Here is an 11,955-nt window from a genome sequence, read left to right on the forward strand (position 1 = left end):
ACCTTCATATTAGGAATTTCAATATGGATTTCTATGCTGTCTCTCTTAGGGTGGGTGGAGGGGTGGAATAAAGGGTTGATATAGCTGAGAAAAAGAAAAGAAAAATTAACAACAACAACAACAAAAAAAGAAACATTTAAAAAACATTTGTAACACTTTCTATGTAGCCCATAGTTATAATGCATTGTAAAGGGATAATAAATGCAATATACTGCATTCATAATGTCTCATAATACACCTTATAATAAGTTATAACATCTCATAAATAATTATAACTACAGTTATAATACATTATAAGACTTACCCTATTCATAGTTATTCTCTAGAGTATAGTGCATTATAACACATTACAGGTCAAAATTATATAATAGAAGTTATTTATGAGTCTTTAAATAAGATGCACAAACATTGAAGTATATTGAATAGAGTCCATTATAGAATCAGTTTTTATTTTATTTTTTTACACCCAAGAAGATTGGCTACATGTTTGATCAACATAGATTTTTTTTAAATTAAGATATATTTTAACCTTGTAGATTTACAAGAAGACGTTGCTTTTGTCACTTTACTTAAAGCATACCTATTATATATATTACAAATATATATATATATATAATACATTATAACTTCTGCATATGAAGTTGGATGTTGCTTGAGCTATAATGCATTATCCTCTAAGGTATAACTATACGTAATAAATACGTAAGTATTATAATGTATTATAACTGTAGTTACAATAATTTATTATAAGTTATAACATTTTATAAGGTGTATTATGATACATCACTAATGCATTATAATGCCTTTACAGTGCAATATAAATATGGGCTTCATAAAATGTGTTACCAAAATTATTATTATTTTTATTTTAGCTCTGCCAGTCTATCAAAATAAAAATTGGTATTTTATGTTTAACAGTGATTAAAGACTTTCAGTTCACCTCTTTGTCTATTGTAAAGCAAGAGTTATAGTATCTAAGAAGTAACACCAAAACACTGCGCACTGAGGTTACCATTTCTATGCTGCATTGAAACTTTTCAAGGTCACTCTTATTTCGAATAGTAATCTTATGACATGACAATAGTTAGTTGTAGGGTAACAAAAGGCACCTGACTAAGCCCCTCATTAAAAGCACTTTTTTAAGCACTATAAATTATTATTTTTCTAAGTCATATTAAACATTATTTTCAAATGGCAGAATTCTTTGAACTAAAGCTCAGGTGTGTGTGTGTGTGTGTAATGTATAATACAAAACACTGCATTGCAGACCCTTTTGTTTTTTATTCCTGATGCAGTGATATATGATTCGCACAAAATATATTCCTATAATGTGCCACTGAAAGATGACAACTGCAGTCCGATAATCTCTGTTATTTGTCAGATTTGAAGATGAAAATAAAGCAAACATATCTAAGTACAGTGGGACATAAACAAGTAACGTGAATAGTGACTTAAAAGTCACATTAAACTCTAATGATGGCATGTGAAAGCAGCACTGCAGCTCGCGCCTGACTGAGGAGAGGAAGAATTACACAGCTCACAGTCCAGATGCACTCTAAACTTTCCAAACAGCTTCAGTTGATGTAGATCGCAAAGTATGAGGGAGTTATATGAAAATACAAAATAACTAAATACAGAAGCACTCTCGTTGTAGAATAAGTGGAGCTGGAACTGCCGCCCCACTGTAGCAAAACTTGCATGCTGAGCATCTTTAAAGGAAACACCCTGGAGTTACATCTTAAATGCAGTTATATTTAATGCGTTATAGCTTTATTAAAGTTCAAATAATACAGAAGCAGGTCATGTAAATAACTACAAACTCTGAAACTGGCATTTCTCTGTGCGGTCAGTGCCTCTTCTATGAGTTGCGTGAAGTGTCCCGATCTAAGGGGGAGAGATTGAAACTGCACCCGGCTGATGCACACTCTGTCGCGGGGATGCTCATCCCTCGAGCATGCACGCTTAATGCAGCTAGATTATAACATGATAGCTCTCGACTTATTGAATCATAATATATGTGTCACTGTGCATTTCTTATCGTGAAGAAAATTGGCAATACGCAGCTTTATTAATAAGGGAGAGTTTGTTTTTTTGTGAGTTAAAGATGGATTGAAGTGAACAGAAAGGTGAGAGAGGTAGTCTTCGCCCCATTATACACTGCAACAAAATACATTTTTGATTTGTTTTTGTTTTGGCTTGTTTTCCAATATAAATATCTAAAACTCCTTTAAAACAACGTACATCTTCTTTAGCAGCTATACTGCAGAAGAAAAACAATTTATCTGAGAATGTTGAACATAATATTAAAAATACAAATATTTTAAAATATCTAAAAATCCTTTAAAAAAAGATGCATTCACCTGACACTCGCAGAAGTATAACCAAGTGAAAAAATACACTTATACAAAATACACTTATATTTAAGATACAAGTCTTGTTGGAAGTATGTCATATGGAGAGGACCCATGGTAGGTCCTACCCGAAGGGGGAGAAATTTCTACAAAGCATGGCGACCGGGGCAGAGGGGCCTCTGCCCAAGCGAGACGCAGTTTACTGACAGGGAAACAATTTTGCGGAAGATATCACATGGGGTCGCCTTCGAGGAACCAGCACATGTGGAGCACCTACCTCAGTACAGGGTCTCATTAGCGCACGTACTGGGCCAGCAGCGAGTTTCTCTGCAAACTCAACTGCCAGAGGGCTAAGGAGGAAATTCATCCAGGGATCACAGTCTGTGAACACAACTGGGAGTCAAGAGCGCACGTCTTCACCTCAAGGGAGGGGAAATGCGCTATGCGCAAGCGGTACACCCGGCCAGCTGTCCCGGAACTTACCTGCTCGTGCCTGCCAATACATGGGATGAGACCGGAAAAACCCGGAGATTGTAGAACCTCGCAAAGGTGTTGGGTGCTGCCCAGCCTGCTGCTCTGCAGATGTCTGCCAAAGAGACGCCACTGGCCAGGGCCAAGGAGGCTGCCACACTCCTGGTACAGTGGGCTTGTAACCCCGCAGGGGGTGGCACATCCTGAGCCTGATATGTCATCGCGATGGCGTCAATGACCCAGTAGGCGATCCTCTGTTTGGAGACAGCGTTTCCTCTCCGCTGTCCACCAAAGCAGACAAAGAGCTGCTCGGAGCTTCTAAAGCTCTGCGTGTGATCCAAATAGATGCGTAAAGCTTGCACCGGACACAGCAACACCAAGGCTGGGTACGCCTCCTCCTGGGGCAGCACTTGCAGGTTCACCACCTGATCCCTAAAAGGGGTCGTGGAAACCTTGGGCACATAGCCCGGTTGGGGTCTCAGGATCACATGAGAGTAACCCGGACCGAACTCCAGGCACGATTCGCTGACAGAGAACGCCTGCAGGTCCCCTACCCTTTTGATGGAAGTGAGCGCAGTCAGGAGGGCTGTCTTCAAAGAGAGTGCCTTAAGCTCAGCTGACTCCAAGGGCTCAAAGGGAGGTCCCTGTAGACCCCGAAGGACTACTGAGAGGTCCCACGAGGGGACGAGGTGCGGTCTGGAGGGATTCAACCTCCTAGCGCCTCTCAGGAACCTGATGATCAAGTCGTGGTTCCCCAAGTACTTACCATCTACTGCATCGTGATGAGCCGAAATAGTGGCTACATACACCTTCAAGGTGGAGGGGGACATCCGCCCCGCCCAAGAGGCTACGGTACCCAAAAGTTCAACAAAAGAGTGGTTTTCTCGTTTCCTGGGTCACATGTCCGGTGCGCACGGCCGTCGTCATGACCACCGCCTACCATCACATTTTTGCAGGTATAGCGCTCCAGCGGCGGAACCCTGCCCCTGTGTGCCCAGCTGTGGCACAAAAACACCCACATGGGGTTGGTTCTGGTGGACTACGGGGATGAGACTCCTCCTTTCCTCTCCTCAGCCAATCTTATGGTGGGCGGCAGGAGCCAGGTAAGTGCTTCGATGTCCCTGGACTCAGCATGGCCACGGGGCTCAAATCCCCTTGACGTGGCACCTCGAGCTCCACCCCGCCACGAGGCCCCACCCACCAGTACGTCCAACGTGATCATTCCCTTGGTCCCCCTCGCCCGGAGTTTGGGCGAGTGGTTCCTGGGAAGCAAACCAGTCTACCTGTGCTCGACCGAATTGACTCCAAATCAGCTGGACCACCTGAGGGTGGAGTCTCCATTCTTCCCTGAGGGTAGCCTGACGTGACAGTGTGTCTGCTGCGGTGTTGAGGTCGCCCGGGATGTGAGTGGCTCATAGCGACTTGAGGCACTGCTGACTCCAGAGGAGGAGACGGCGGGTGAGTTGTGACATGCAACGGGAGCGTAGACCGCCTTGACGGTTGATGTACGTTACCGTCGCTGTGTTGTCCGTCCGGACTAACACGTGCTTGTCCTGGATCAATGGCTGGAACCTCTGCAGGGCGAGCAGTATTGCCAACAACTCTAGGCAGTTGATGTGCCAACGCAGCAGTGGGCCAGTCCAGGAGCCGGTGGCTATGTGCCCGTTGCATACGGTGCCCCAGCCCATCTTGGAGGCATCTGTTGTAACCACAACACGCCTGGAGACCTTCTCTAGGGGAACCCCTGCCCGTAGAAATGCAAGGTTGGTCCGAGGACTGAAGAGGCGGTGATAGATCGGCGTGATGGCCACACAATGTGTCCCGCGGTGCCATGCCCTTGAGACTTGAGTCTGAAGCCAGTACTGAAGCAGTCTCATATGCATCAACCCAAGCGGTGTGGCCGCCGCTGAGGATGCCATATGCCCCAGGAGCCTCTGAAAAAGTTTCAGTGGAACCGCTGTCCTCCGTCTGAATGCCTTCAGACAGTTCAGCACCGACTGCGTGCGCTCGTTCGTGAGGCACGCTGTCATCGAGACCGAGTCCAACTCCAAACCGAGAAAAGAGATGCTCTGAACTGGGGAGAGCTTGCTCTTTTCCCAGTTGACCCGAAGCCCCAGTTGGCTGAGGTGCCGGAGCACGAGGTCCCTGTGTGCGCTCAGCAACTCTCAAGAGTGAGCTAAGATTAGCCAGTCATCGAGATAGTTGAGGATGCGGATGCCCACTTCCCTTAGTGGGGCAAGGGCTGCCTCTGCGACCTTCGTGAAGATTCGAGGGGACAAGGACAGCCGAAGGAGAGGACCTTGTATTGGTATGCCTGGCCTTCGAAGGCAAACCGCAGGAAGGGTCTGTGTCGAGGTAAGACCGAGACGTGGAAGTATGCGTCATTCAGGTCTACTGCCGCAAACCAATCTTGATGCCGGATGCTTGCTAGAATGTGCTTTTGCGTCAGCATCTTGAACGGGAGTCTGTGCAAAACCCGGTTCAGTACTCGCAGGTCCAGGATTGGTCACAACCCACCGCCTTTCTTCGGTACAAAGTAAGGGATGTAGAACCCTTTCTTCATATAGGCTGGAGAGACAGGCTCTCTCGCACCCTTGCGCAGAAGGATAGCGATCTCTGCATGCAAGGTAGCGGCGTTCTCGCCCTTCACCGAGGTGAAGCGGACGCCGCTGAACCTGGGCGGGCGCCTGGTGAACTGAATCGCATAGCCAAGTCGGACGGTCTGGGTCAGCCATCGCGACGGGTTGGAAAGCGCGAACCACGCGCCCAAACTCCGGGCGAGGGGGACCAAGGGAATGATCACATTGGACGTACTGGTGGGTGGGGCCTCGTGGCGGGGCGGAGCTCGAGGTGCCACGTCGAGGGGATTTGAGCCCCGTGGCCATGCTGAGTCCAGGGACATCGAAGCACTTACCTGGCTCCTGCCGCCCACCATAAGATTGGCTGAGGAGGGGAAAGGAGGAGTCTCATCCCCATAGTCCACCAGAACCAACCCCATGTGGGTGTTTTTGTGCCACAGCTGGGCACACAGGGGCAGGGTTCCGCCGCTGGAGCGCTATACCTGCAAAAATGGGATGGTGGCGGTGGTCATGACGACGGCCGTGCGCACCGGACATGTGACCCAGGAAACGAGAAAACCACTCTTTTGTTGAACTTTTGGGTACCGTAGCCTCTTGGGCATGCAGCAGTAAATAAAACAAAGGATTCTCCTCCCGGCCCTCCACCGGGGGATGGAGTGGTCTGCTCACCAGCTCCAGAGAAGCAGGTCTCCTTGCCTCTGGGTCGCCCTTCTCAGGGGTGATTCGAAGCCTTCCTCGGGTTCTTAGCAGCCACCCGTGAGATGGGTGGCATCTGCTTCCTGCGTTGGGCTCCACGCCGGGGCCAGGCCATGGGAGCGGGCTGCGGTGGAGCCAGTGTTGTTGCTGCAGGAGGACGCCCTTGGCGACGAGCAGATGGGGTACGGGGTCTTGAGGCGTGCCAGGGCAGGATGTGTTGTATGGCATCTGTCTGCTTCTTCACCGCCGAGAACTGCTGGGCAAAGTCCTTGACGGTGTCGCCGAACAGGCCAACCTTGGAGATGTGGGTGTCAAGGAACCGGGCCTTGTCAGCCTCTCGCATCTCAACCAAGTTGAGCCAAAGATGGCGCTCCTGGACCACCAGGGTGGATATCACCTGCCCGAGAGACCGCGCCATGACCTTTGACACCCGGAGAGGGCAGTTCGCCGAGCGCAGTTCCTGCATCAATCCCAGGTCAGAACTACCCTCGTGCAGTTCTTTTAGCGCCATGGCTTGGTGTACTTGCAGGAGAGCCATGGCGTGCAGGGCGAAGGCGGCATGTCCAGTGGCACTGTAGGCCTTAGCCATCAGGGACGATGTAAACCTACAGGCCCTGGATGGGAGCTTTGGGCGCCCGTACCAGTGATCACCGAATACCCCCTGGCTGCTCTACCATCGAGGGTAGTGAGAACGGGGGAGCTGAAAGACCGGGACCGGGCAGTAAAAGGTGCCTCCCATGATCTTGTCAGCTCCTCATGCACTTCCGGGAAGAAAGGAACAGGGGCAGGGCATGGCCGTGGGCAGCGCCCCGAGCCCAGGAACCAATCGTCGAGCTGCGAGGGTTCAGGGGACAGTGGAGGTGGTCCCATTGATGTCCCCAAATCGCCCCCATTGCTAACCGGCACGGCCTCATACCCGTAGGTAGAAGGACCGAGGCGGGGAGCTGCTGGGGTGGCTTGCTTTCTTACGAACACAAACCGCGACCGCAACGTTGCCATGGTCATGTTCTCGCAATGAGGACAAGACCCATCCATGAATGATGTCTCCGCGTGGGCAGCGCCCAGACACGTAAGACAGCGATCGTGGCCGTCAGAAGCGGAGAGATAATGACCACAACCAGGAATAACACACAAACAGAAAGGCATCTTTAAAGACGTTCCGTGTGTGCCGCTCTTTTAGAATGAAAACATACTCTTTTTTTTAGAATATACTCTTTTGTTGTTCTGCCGAAGCGCCCAAGGGCGTTCTCTGCTCTCCACGGGTGCAGAGGGGGAGAAGCCACTGAAATGCGCCGTAACATTCAGCAGATGAGGTGAGTGAACTTGCGGATGAATTCAGCTTCAATGAATAGAACCGCTCGGCTCCGAAGAGAAAATCTGAATGAGTGGTTGCATACCAGCTCTTTTATACCCGTATGTCCGGGGGAGTGGCATGCAAATTCCACTCGCCAATTCTCATTGGCCTTTTTTCAAAAAAGCAGAGGTGTTTAGGGCTCCCAAGAGTGACCCCTAGTGTCACTACATCGACACAATGTCGAGTGAGTGACAGATAGGGAAAGTATTCCCCCCCTTTAATTCAGTGAATGCCAATTAGAGATATTTTTAAAAGATGATTTTGTCTTCTTTATTGTTAGTAAGCATGTTTAATACAACCTTTAAGTCAGGGCACAAGCTGAATAATCAGTTAAGAGCTAATTATTAATCGCTGCAATAATCGTAGAATAGTCTAATAATCGTTCTAATAATCATTAGATTAATTGATTATCAAAATAATCATTAGTTGCAGCCCTACTGTAGTCACATTGTCACCAGACTGGGCTGTGATAACCGAGTCAGGCTGGTGGAGAACCATGCAATGTGCAAAATCTGAAACAAACAAATTAATTTTTAAACTTTCACACAGTATTTACATAAAAGACATTTCAGTGCTTTGGATGAAACCATATGACAGGCAAATGTACTGGTGTTGTTAACTTAAGCTTCTATACAACTAAAATAGTTTGAGATGTATTAAGGTAGAGCACCATAACCACCTGAAAAATCTGAACAATGATCATTTTGTAGAGCTATAATGGTTTTTGAAATGTAAAAGATATATTTGCTGCACAAAGGATATGTGGGCTGAAGACATGCCATATGGAAACCTCCTTCAGTCATCGGTCATCAGTCAAGGTGTGATGTAGGTGTTAAACTGAAACCACGTTTCCATAGTATGTAACCTTAAGTAACAATTTTTATTCAAATTCAACTCTACTCATTCTAAATGAGAGCTATACAGCAGAAACATTTCTTTGTCAAATCAAATCAAATCACTTTATTGTCACACAGCCATATACACAAGTGCAATGGTGTGTGAAATTCTTGGGTGCAGTTCCGATCAACATAGCAGTCGTGACAATGATGAGACATATACCAATTTACAATAACATCATATTAACACAACACAATTTAAACATCTGTTATACACATAATTACACTCAACAATATACAAATAATAACATACACTGTACAGTATACAATATCATGCCAGTGTTTTTATTATTATTTTTTTTTTACTATATAGATACACATTATTCAATAAAAATTAAAAATAAAAAATATATTAAGAAAAATATATGCCTACCTGATGGTAGCAGTGAGAACAGCCCATGGCTCGGGTGGCTGGAGTCTCTGATGATCCTCTGAGCTTTTTTCACACACCGCCTTGTATATATTTCCTGGAGGGAGGGAAGCTCACCTCCGATGATGTGTCTGGCAGTTCGCACCACCCTTTGCAGTGCTTTGCGGTTGTGGGCGGTGCTATTGCTGTACCAGGCGGAGATACAGCCAGTCAGGATGCTCTCCACAGTGCAGGTGTAGAACCGTGTGAGGATGTGGCGGTTCATTCCAAACTTCCTCAGCCGTCTCAGGAAGAAGAGGCGCTGATGAGCCTTCTTCACAACGACTTCAGTGTGGACGGACCATGTGAGTTCCTCAGTGATGTGGACACCCAGGAACTTGAAGCTGCTGACTCTCTCCACTGGTGCTCCATTGATGGTGATGGGACTGTGTTCTCTGTCTTTTCTTCTGAAGTCCACCACAAGCTCCTTTGTCTTACTGACGTTGAGGGAGAGGTTGTGCTCCTGACACCAGTGTGTCAGAGTGTGCACCTCCTCTCTGTAGGCTGTTTCATCATTGTCAGTGATCAGACCTACCACCGTCGTGTCATCAGCAAACTTAATGATGGCATTGGAGCTATGTGTTGCCACACAGTCATGTGTGTACAAGGAATACAGTAGTGGGCTGAGAACACAGCCCTGCGGGGCTCCAGTGTTGAGGGTTAGTGATGAGGAGATGTTGCTGCCTATTCTAACCACCTGGCGTCTGCTTGACAGGAAGTCCAGGATCCAGCTGCACAGCGAGCTGTTTAAGCCCAGAGCCTGGAGTTTCTCATCTAGCATTGAGGGCACTATGGTGTTGAATGCTGAGCTGTAATCTACAAACAGCATTCTCACATAAGTGTTCTTTTTTTCCAGGTGGGAGAGAGCAGTGCGTATTGTAGATGCAATGGCATCATCAGTGGAGCGGTTGTTGCGGTAAGCAAACTGCAGCGGGTCAAGATTGAGTGGCAATACAGAGCAGATGTAATCTCTGATTAGTCTCTCAAAACATTTGCTGATGATGGGGGTCAGAGCAACAGGACGCCAGTCATTTAAACAAGTTATTTTTGATTGTTTTGGTACTGGCACAATGGTGGATGTTTTAAAGCATGTGGGGACTACAGACAAAGAGAGGGAAAGGTTGAAAATGTCCGTAAAAACACCAGCCAGCTGGTTCGCACACGCTCTGATGACGCGGCCCGGAATGCCGTCTGGGCCCGCGGCTTTGCGGATATTCACCCGTCGGAAGGATCGGGTTACATCCGCTACAGAGACGGAGAGTGAACTAACCTCTGTAGCTTCAGCCGCGAGAGCTCTCTCCGCGAGGGCGGTGTTATTTCCCTCAAAACGAGCATAAAAAGTATTTAGCTCATCCGGTAGAGAGGCAGCGGTGTTCATGGCGGAGTTTTTATTCCCTTTAAAGTCCGTGATGATGTTAATTCCCTGCCACATGCTTCTAGAGTTGGTGGTGTTAAACTGTCCTTCAATCTTGCTCCTGTACTGGCGTTTTGCTGTTTTGATAGTTTTTCGGAGGGCATAACTGGCTTTTTTATGCTCCTCCGCGTTCCCGGAATTGAAAGCGGAGGTCCGCACATTAAGTGCCGCGCGAACATCGCTATTGATCCATGGCTTCTGATTCGGATAGATTCGTACAGTTCTGGTCGGAATCACTTCCTCTACGCACGTTCTGATGAAACACATTACGCTATCAGCGTAAAGCTCGATGTCGTCATCAGAGGCGGACCGGAACATCTCCCAGTCCGTGTTATCAAAACAGTCTTTTAGCGTAGAGTCTGATTGGTCCGACCAGCACTGGATCGTTCTGAGGGTGGGTGCTTCCTGTTTCAATTTCTGCCTGTAAGCGGGCAGAAGCAGAATGGAAGAGTGGTCCGATTTGCCAAATGGTGGGCGGGGGAGGGATTTGTAGCCATCCCGGAAGGGAGAGTAGCAATGGTCCAAAACCCGGTCCCCTCTTGTGTTGAAACTAATGTGCTGGTGATATTTTGGTGCGACTGATTTTAAACTGGCTTTATTAAAGTCCCCGGTCACAATGAACGCGGCCTCAGGGTGCGCGGTTTCCTGCTCACTTATAATCCCATACAGTTCCTTGAGTGCCCGGTCTGTGTTGGCTTGTGGGGGGATGTACACAGCAGTGATAATGACCGCTGTGAATTCCCTCGGTAGCCAGAATGGTCGACACAGAAGCATAAGAAATTCCAGATCAGGAGAACAGAAAGACTTGATGGAATGTACGTTCCTCTGATCACACCAGGATATGTTGATCATAAAACATACACCACCTCCTCTAGTTTTACCTGAGAGGTCTTTCGCTCTGTCCGCTCGGCGCACAGAGAACACCACGGGTTCAATGGCTGAGTCTGGAATCTCCGCAGACATCCAAGTTTCTGTTAGGCAGATAATGCAGCAGTCCCTCGTCTCTCGTTGGAAAGAGATCCGCGCTTTCAGCTCGCAGAGCTTGTTATCCAGAGACTGACCATTTGCCAGTAGAATAGTGGGTAGCAGGGGTCGATTTGCACGGCGTCTTACTCTGATGAGAACGCCGGCTCTGTTTCCCCTTTTCCTCCTGCGTTTCCGTGGCCGTGCAGCCCAGACAAAGGGCTCCGCTTGCGTGTTTGTAAACAGTGGGTCGGCATTGAGGAATGTGAAGTCCGGTTTTCGGTGTGAGATCGCTGAACCAATGTCCAAAAGTGTTTGTCTGTCGTAGACAATAAGGTAGACAACATCCAAGACAAAAAACATAAGAATTGTGAACAAAACAAACAAAACATTGCTATGTTGTGTCGGAGCTCGCAACGCAGCAGCCATACTCGGCGCCATCTTGAGTCCAGGATTGAGTCCACCTTGTGCCTGCAGATTCACTGAGTAATATAGAAGTAATCTGTTTTATGTGCTTTATGTGCTTGATGTGTTGTTACAAATGCACCCTCTGACCTTTTTCACTTCATATATTCTTCACACTGTATTTACTATTCAGCTTGTGAATTTACAGTATGTTACTGTAAGTTTAAACAGTAACATACGACTGCTCTCTCAGTCACTAAAGGCTTAGTTACTTAACTGAACAGAAAAAAGTAAACATATTCCTAAATCATCATCTGAGTTCTCGGCATCTATAGTTATACTGTACATTTGTACATACCAGGATACACTGCAGGCCTTTTTCCAATAAAAACAGAGTATAAAAAAGTAAAAGGGTAA

This window comes from Myxocyprinus asiaticus, chromosome 22 (assembly GCF_019703515.2).
Source record: "Myxocyprinus asiaticus isolate MX2 ecotype Aquarium Trade chromosome 22, UBuf_Myxa_2, whole genome shotgun sequence".
Taxonomy (NCBI): domain Eukaryota; kingdom Metazoa; phylum Chordata; class Actinopteri; order Cypriniformes; family Catostomidae; genus Myxocyprinus; species Myxocyprinus asiaticus.